Raw genomic sequence first — 8,749 nt, 5'->3', positions numbered from 1 at the left:
GAGAAGAAGGATGTGGAGGAGGCAAAGAGGAGAAGACCAGGAGGAAGAAGGAGAGAAGGAGGGATGTGGAGGAGAGGCAAAGAGAAGGAAGTGAGAGAGAAGAGAAGGAGGAGAAGGAGGATGTGGAGGAGAGACAAAGAGGAGGAAGAGAGAGAGAGAGAGAGAAAGAGGAGGAAGAGGTAGAAAGAGGGAGAGAGGGAAAGGGGATGTGGAGGAGAGGGGAGAGGCAAAGAGGAGGAAGAGAGAGAGAGAGATGGTGGAGGAGGAGGAGGCAAGAGGAGGGGAAGAACGAGAGAAGGAGGAGGATGTGGAGGATATGGAGGAGAGGCAAAGAGGAGGAAGTGGGAGAGAGAGAGAAGGAGGAGAGAAGGAGGATGTGGAGGATGTGGCAAGGAGAAGGCAAGGGAGGAGAGAGAGAGAAAGGGAGGAGAAGGAGGGATGTGGAGGAGGCAGACAAAGGAGGAGGAAGAGAGAGAGAGAAGGAGAGAAGGAGGGATGTAGGAGAGAGAGGCAAAGAGGAGGAGAAAGGGATGTTAGGGAGGAGAGGGAGAGAGGCAAAAGAGGAGGAAGAGAGAGAGGAAGGAGGAAGCGGGGCGAGGGAAAGAAGGAGAGAAGGAGGATGTGGAGGAGAGGGGAGAGGCAAGAAGGAGGAAGTGAGAAAGAGGGAGGGAGGAGGAGGCAGGGGGAGGGAAGGAGAAGGGAGGATGTTGGAGGATGTGAGGAGGAGAGGCGAAAGAGGAAGAGGAAGAGAGAAGGAGAAGGAGGCAGGAGGGAAAGAAGGAGAGAAGAAGAGATAAAGGAATGAAAGAAAGAGGAGAAGGAAGCAGAAGGAGGGAGAGAAGGAGGATGTAGAGGAGGAGAGCAAGGAGGAAGAGAGAGAGAGAGAAGGAGGAGGAGGAAACCAGTTGGAGAGAAGGAGAGAAGGAAGATGTGGAGGAGCGGCAAAAGAGGAGGAAAGGAGGCAGGAGGAGGGGGGAAAGAAGGAGGAGAAGGGAGAAGGAGACGAAGGAATGAGAGAAGGGGAGGGATGTGGAGGAGCGGCAAAGAAGAGGAGGAAAGAAAGAGGAGGAGGAGAGAAGACAGGAGGAGGGAAAGAAGGAGAGGAGGAGGAGGGAGGAGGAGAAGGAGGGAGGCACGAAAATTAGAGAAGGAGGAGAGGGAGGAGGAGAGAAAGAAAGAGGAAAAAAGAGCAAAAGAATGAATGAAGAGATTATCCCCTGTCACAGGGAAAAGAGAAATAGAAGATAGAAGAAAAGAAAGTGCCCAAAAGAAAGAAGAAGAAGGAGAAGAAGATGAATGATACAGAGAAAGATGAAGAAGTGGGAAGTGGAAGAGGGAATAAGCAGGCGGGGGAATAACAAGGAAGAAGAAGAGGAAATAAGCCAGAAGGAAGGGAAGAGAAGAGAAGAGGGAAGAAGATGAAAAGGAGACAAAGAGAAAGAGGAAATAGTGCAGGAGGAGATGAAGGAGGATAAGGGAAAAATGGAAGATGAAGATGCTAGAGGAAAGGTAATAAGGAATAAAGCAGAGAGGATGGAACAGATAACAGAGAAGAAGAAGAAGGTGTGAGAGAAGACGGAAATTGATGAATAAAGAAAGCAGCCAAGGAAAAAAAGATGATGAAAAGGAGGAAAAGGAGACAACAAGAACAAGGCCTTCTGCTACCTCCTTCATAATCCATCTCTTCTGTTTTCTCTCCTCTCTCCCTCTCTCCCCTTCTCCCCATCCCCCTTTTCCTCATTCTCCTCTCCCCTTCTCTCCTCTCTCCCTCTCCCCCTCTTCCCCCTTTCCTTCTCTCTCCTTCTCCCCCATTCTCCTCATCCTCCCCTCCCCTTCTCCCCTTCTCCCCTTCTCCCCCTCTCCCATCTCCCCCTCACTCCTATCCCCTTTCCTCCTCTCCTCCTACTTAATAGAACAGACCAAGCAACACCCCGGAATAAACAGGACAAAGGAACGACATGACGATAAGCTTCAAGACCTGATAAGTGTCTTCAAAAGATCTGATGACTAGAGATCTTCTGCCCTCCTCTCCCCCCCCCTTTCTCCCCCTTTCTCTCTCTCTCTCTCTCTCTCTCTCTCTCTCTCTCTCTCTCTCTCTCTCTCTCTCTCTCTCTCTCTCTCTCTCTCTCTCTCTCTCTCTCTCTCTATCTATCTCTCTCTCTCTCTCTCTCTCTCTCTCTCTCTTTCTCTCTCTTCCCGCCCCCTTGCTGCTTCTCTCTTTCGCTCTTCGCTTTCTGTCTCTCTTTTTTGTCTCTATTCGCCCCCATTTCTCTCTATCTATCTATCTATCACTTTCTCTTCATCCATCTATGCATCTCTCTATTCATTTCTCTCTCTCTCTCTATCTCTCTATCTCTCTCCATCTTTCTCTCGTTCGTCCACTCGCTCATTCTCTATCTGTCTGTCCGTCTATCTGTCTATCTATCTATCTTATATATCTATATATGACTGAGTTTATCTACCTATGCATTTACCTTTACCACTCTCGACACTCAATCTATTTTCTCTCCTCCTCTTTTATCGTCGCTTCTTTTTCGTTCGCCACTTATCGGCTTTGTTTTCTTACCACCACTCCAACCCCCACCCCCCCGCTCCCCCTCCTCCCCCCAACTCCGACACCCCCCCTCTCACCTCCCCCAACTCACTCCACTCATTCCCCCTGCCCCCACCCCCCTTAGCCCTCTCACTCGTTTTATTTCATGTCTCACTCTATTGAATTATCGAAAATCTATATATCTGCAAATGTTTACGCGACTGTACGTGTGATTTCATATTTCTGTGTGTGTATAGTTTTATAACTGGATGTGTACATGTGTGTGTGTGTGTGTGAATGCTATGTAAAAGAGAGAGACAGAGAGAGAGAGAGAGAGAGAGAGAGAGAGAGAGAGAGAGAGAGAGAGAGAGAGAGAGAGAGAGAGAGAGAGAGAGAGAGAGAGCTATGGATGGATATATGCTTATACGCATTCACACACACATGCATACACATACACAAACACTAGCTTACACACACACACACACACACACGCACACACACACACACACACACACACACACACACACACACACACACACACACACACAGGCACTTGTAAACTCCACACACACACAAACACAGAAACGAACACCACACATACAAAACGCATAAGCTCACACACACACAAACACAGAAGCAGACACACACACACACATACAAACGCATAAGCTCACACACACACAAACACAGAAGCAGACACACACACACACATACAAACGCATAAGCTCACAGACACACAAACACAGAAGCAGACACACACACACACATGCAAAAAATAACCCATACTCACATGCACCCAGACTCGCACACACACTCAAATACATACACATACACACACACCCATACAAACAAACACAAACACAAATATGATTTTAGATCGGAATGTTTGTGCTTGTCAAACGAACAGATAACAGAAACGAAACATGATGACAAAGAAATGATAATAAGAGGAATGATTCTACTACTACTAATGATAATAATGATAAGGATGATGATAATGGTAGTAATAGTAATGATGATAAGGATTATAATGTTTAGAACAATAATGGTGATAAGAATAATGATAGTAATAATAGTAACAACAATAGTAATAATGATAACTTTAATAATAGTAATAATGATAATGATGATGAAAATGATAGTAATAATAATAATAATAATAATAATAATAATAATAGTAATAATAATGATTATAATAATAATAATAATAATAATAACGAAGATAATGATAATAGTAATGACAATAATGCTAATAGATAAATTGATAATGATAATATTAATGATGATAATGACAATGATAATAATGACAACAATAATGAAATAATAACGATAAGGATAATAATAACAATGAAAACTAGAAGCAGTCAGAGAGCGCATATCTCCGCTTGGCCAATAAAGTCTTTGAGGCAAGAGAAATATTCACACTTAAAGAATTACGCTAAAATCGCCTTTCTCAAGCACACATTCAAAAAAAAAAGAAAAAAAAAAAAAAAAAAGAAAAAAAAAATCCGGAGTATTTTTTTTTTTTTTTTTTTGCGCGGGGAATTTTACGTTTTTTTCATGCGCGAAAAACATCCTTTTGTCTACATTCGCGCGGACGGATCTGCGGTCGGAGGGTGAAACGAGTGCGCGGGAAGATCAAAAGAATTTTATGCGCGGAAAATGATAAAAACAAATAATAATAATAATAAAAAATAGAATAATAATAAAAATAATAATAAAAACTAAGCGTGCGCAGAAAGTTACCTTAGAACAACATTTGCGCAGAAAGTTACCTTCGCACAACATTTGCGCAGAAAGTTACCTTAGCACAACATTTGCGCAGAAAGTTACCTTCGCACAACATTTGCGCAGAAAGTTACCTTAGCACAACATTTGCGCAGAAAGTTACCTTCGCACAACATTTGCGCAGAAAGTTACCTTAGCACAACATTTGCGCATCCAGAATTTCGCCAAACAATTTTTGCGCGGGGAACGCAGACCAAAAATCTGCAGTCTGGGGCTAAGACACACCCCTGGTAAATCTTTCATAAAAATCTGTTGATAATTGTTAGAGATATTCTGCTAACAAACAAACAAATAATATTTAACAGCATATAAGGTAGACTACGACACACGTAAAATTTTCATTAAAATCTCTTTTATGATTTTTTAAAGTTATCCTGCTAACCAACGAACAATGATAATAAAGAAAATGATAATGTCATTAATGATGATAATGATAATAATGATAGTCATAATGATGATAATGATAATAATAATAGTCATAATGATGATAATGATAATAATAATAGTCATAATGATGATAATGATAATAATAATAGTCATAATGATGATAATGATAATAATAATAGTCATAATGATGATAATGATGACAATATCAATGATGGTGATAATAACAACGACAACAACAACAATGATAATAATAATGACAATATTAAATCAATGATGATGATAATAATCGTGATAAAATCCTAAGAATGAAAAAGAAAACAAAAGGTATAAATCGGGATAACGATAATGTTGATGTTAACAACTCTAACAATAATTAAGATGACGATAAGAAGAAAGAAAAAAAAAAATATAATAAGCATTGATGCATCACAATGAAACCCAGCCACCATACAGAAAATCCTAAAAGTAAAAAAAAGTAAAAAAGTAAAAAAAAAAAAAAAAAAAAGAAAGAAAAAAAAAATAAAGAAAAAGGCAAAAAAGTAAAAAAAAAAGTAAAAGAAAAGTAAAAAAAAGAAGTAAAAAAAAGTAAAAATGAAAACAATAATAAAATAAAATAAAGAAAAAGGTAAAATATAAGAAATAAAGTGAAAAAGAAGTAAAAATTTTAAAAAGTATAAAAAGTAAAAAAGTAAAAAAAGAAGTACAAAAAATAAATAAAGAAAGGAAAAGGTAAAATATAAAAAAGTAAAAAAGTAAAAAAAGCACAAAAAAGTAAAAAAGAAAAAAAAGGTAAAAAAGAAAAAAAGTTCAAAAAGTAAAAAGTATAAAAAACAAATCTTACAAAGCAGAGAGGAAAAGGTAAAATATAAAAAGGCAATAAAGTAAAAAAAGCAGAAAAAAAGCAAAAAAGCAAGAAAAAAAAAAAAAAAAGTTAAAAAAGTAAAAAGTATGAAAACCGTCTTCCCAAAACAGAGATCCAATCACACAAGCAAGAACTGGCTTTATCACACACGCAAGGATCAAACCAGCAATTTCCTCCTTTACCGAACATCGGCTCTGGGATCCGATTTCGTCCGATCTCGCTCTCAAAATGGGTGGAAATGGTTGTTATTGATATATGCTTCGGTTTTTTCATTTTCTATTTTTTCTATTCTTTTTTTTTCGTGTGTGTGAATGAGGATAGAGAGAGAGGAGAGGGGGAGGGAGGAGAGAGAGAGGGAGGGAAGGAAGGAGGGAGGGGAGGGAGAAGGATAGGAGGAGAGAGAAGGAGAGAAGGAGAGGAGGAGAGAGACGGAGAGAATGAGCGAGAGAGAGAGAGAGAGAGAGAGAGAGAGAGAGAGAGAGAGAGAGGAATAGAGAGAGAGAGAGAGAGAGAGAGAGAGAGAGAGAGAGAGAGAGAGAGAGAGAGAGAGAGAGAGAGAAGAAGAGCAAACGAAGAAGAAGAAGAAGAAGAAGAAGAGAGAGAGAGAGGAAGGGGGAGACAGAAAGGGAGAGAGAGAGCGCAGAGGATAAAAAGAAAGAAAACTCAATAACAAAATAAAATAAAGAAAAAGGTAAAATATAAAAAATAAAGTGAAAAAGAAGTAAAAATTATAAAAAAGTATAAAAAGTAAAAAAGTAAAAAAAGAAGTACAAAAAATAAATAAAGAAAGAAAAAAGTAAAAGCTGCAAAAAGTCAAAAAGCAAAAAAAACTTGTAAAAAAAGTCAAAAAGCAAAAAAAAAAAAAGAAAAAAAAGTTCAAAAAAGTAAAAAGTATAAAAAAACAAATCTTACAAAGCAGAGATCAATCACACACAAGCAGAATTTACGGCTTTATCAAACGCAAGGATCAAACGAGCGATTTCCTCATTTACCGAACATCGGCTCTGGGATCCGATTTCGTCCGATCTCAACTCTCAAAATGGGTGGAAATGGACTTGTTATTGATATATGCTTCCGGTTTTTTTCATTTTATTATTTATCTTTTTCGTGTGTGTGGGATAAGAGAGAGAAGGAGGGAGGGAGAGAGGTAGGGAGGGAAGGAAGAGAGGAGAGGAGGAGAGAAGGAGAGAAGGAGAAGAAGGAGAGTGAAGAGGGAGAAGAAGGAGAAGGGAGAGAATGAGAGAAGGAGAGAGAGAAAGAGAGAGAGAGAGAGAGAGAGAGAGAGAGAGAAGAAGAAGAAGAACGAAGAAGAAGAAGAAGAAGAAGAATAGAAAGAGAGAGGAGGAAGAGGGGAGACAGAGAGGGAGAGAGAGAGCGAGGATAAAAAAAGAAAAAAAAACAATAACAAAATAAAAAAAAAAGAAAAGTAAAATATAAGAAATAAAGTGAAAAAGAAGTAAAATTTTTTAAAAGTATAAAAAATAAAAAAGAAAAAAAAAGTACAAAAAATAAATAAAGAAAGGAAAAGGTAAAATATAAAAAAGTAAAAAAGTAAAAAAGCACAAAAAAAGTAAAAAAGCAAAAGCAAAAAAAAAAAAAAAAAGTTCAAAAAGTAAAGAGTATAAAAAACAAATCTTACAAAGCAGAGATCAATCGCACAAGCGAATTGGCTTTATCAAACGCAAGGATCAAACGAGCGATTTCCTCATTTACCGAACATCGGCTCTGGGATCCGATTCCGAATCCGAATCTCGCTTCTCAAAATGGGACTGGAAATGGTTGTTATTGTCAGTATATGCTTTCGGTTTTTTCATTTTCTATTTCTTTCTTTTTTTTTTTTTCATGTGTGAGGTGCAGAGAAGAGAAGGGGAAGGGAGGGAGAGAGGAGGGGGAGGGGAGGAAAGAAGAGGGAGGGAGGGAAGGAACAAGGAGAGAAAGGAGAGAATGAGAAGAGAGGAGAGAATGAGAAGGAGAGAAAGAGAGGGAATGAGAGAAGGAGAAAGAGGAGAGAGAGAGAGAGAAGGAGAGCAGAGAGAGAAGAGAAGAAGAAGAAGAAGAAGAAGACGAAGAAGAAGAAGAAGAAGAAGAAGAAGAAGAGAGAGAAGGGAGGGAGGGAAGAGAGAGAGAAGGAGAGAGGAGGAAGAAGGGAGAGGAGGAAGGAAGAGAGAGAGAGAGAGAGAGAGAGAGAGAGAGAGAGAGAGAAGAAGAGAGAGAGAGAACAGAGAGAGAGAGAGAAGAAGAAGAAGAAGAGAGAGAGGGAAGGGGGGGAGACAGAGAGGGAGGGAGAGAAGAGCGAGGATAAAAAAAAAACAATAATAATAAAATAAAATAAAAGAAAAAAAGGTAGAAATATAAAAAAGTAAAGTGAAAAAGAAGTAAAAATTATCAAAAAATATAAAAGTAAAAAAGTAAAAAAAGAAATACTAAAAATAAATAAGAAAAGAAAGGAAAAGGTAAAATATAAAAAATTAAAAAAGTAAAAGAAGCACAAAAAAGTCAAAAGCAAAAAAAAAAAAAAAAAAAAAAAGGTAAAAAGCAAAAAAACAAAAAAAAAAAGAAAATTGAAAAGCAAAAAAGTAAAAAAAAAAAAATGAAAGAGTAAAAAGTAAAAAAAAAAAAAAGAAAAAGTAAAAAAAGTAAAAAGTATATAATGAAAAACAAATCTTACAAAGCAGAGATCAATCACTTATAGCGAATTGGCTTTATCAAACGCATAGGATCAAACAGAAACAATTTTTCCCTCATTTACCGAGACATTCGGCTCTGGGATCCGATTTCGTATTAAAATCTCGCTCTCAAAATGGGTGGAAATGGTTGTTATTGATATATGCTTCGGTTTTTTCATTTTCTTTTTTTTTTCTTTCTTTTTTTTCGTGTGTGTGGGGTAGAGAGAGAAAGGGGAGGGAGGGAGGGAGGGAGGGAGGGAGAGAAGGAGAGAAGGAGGGAAGGAAGGAGAGAAGGAGAGAGGGAAGGAGATAAGGAGAGGGGGAAAGAGAAGGAGAGAAGAAGAAGGAGGAAGAGTAGAGAGAGAGAAGAGAGAAGAGAGAGAGAGAAGAAGAGAGAGAAGGAGAGAAGGAGAGAGAGAGAGAGAGAGAGAGAGAGAGAGAGAGAGAGAGAGAGAGAGAGAGAGAGAAGAGAGAAGGGGGAGAGAGAGAGAGAAGAAGAAGAAAAGAGAAGAA

Source organism: Penaeus vannamei, chromosome 20 (assembly GCF_042767895.1).
Source record: "Penaeus vannamei isolate JL-2024 chromosome 20, ASM4276789v1, whole genome shotgun sequence".
Classification (NCBI taxonomy): Eukaryota; Metazoa; Arthropoda; class Malacostraca; order Decapoda; family Penaeidae; genus Penaeus; species Penaeus vannamei.
Note: the sequence above shows the minus strand (reverse complement) of the source record.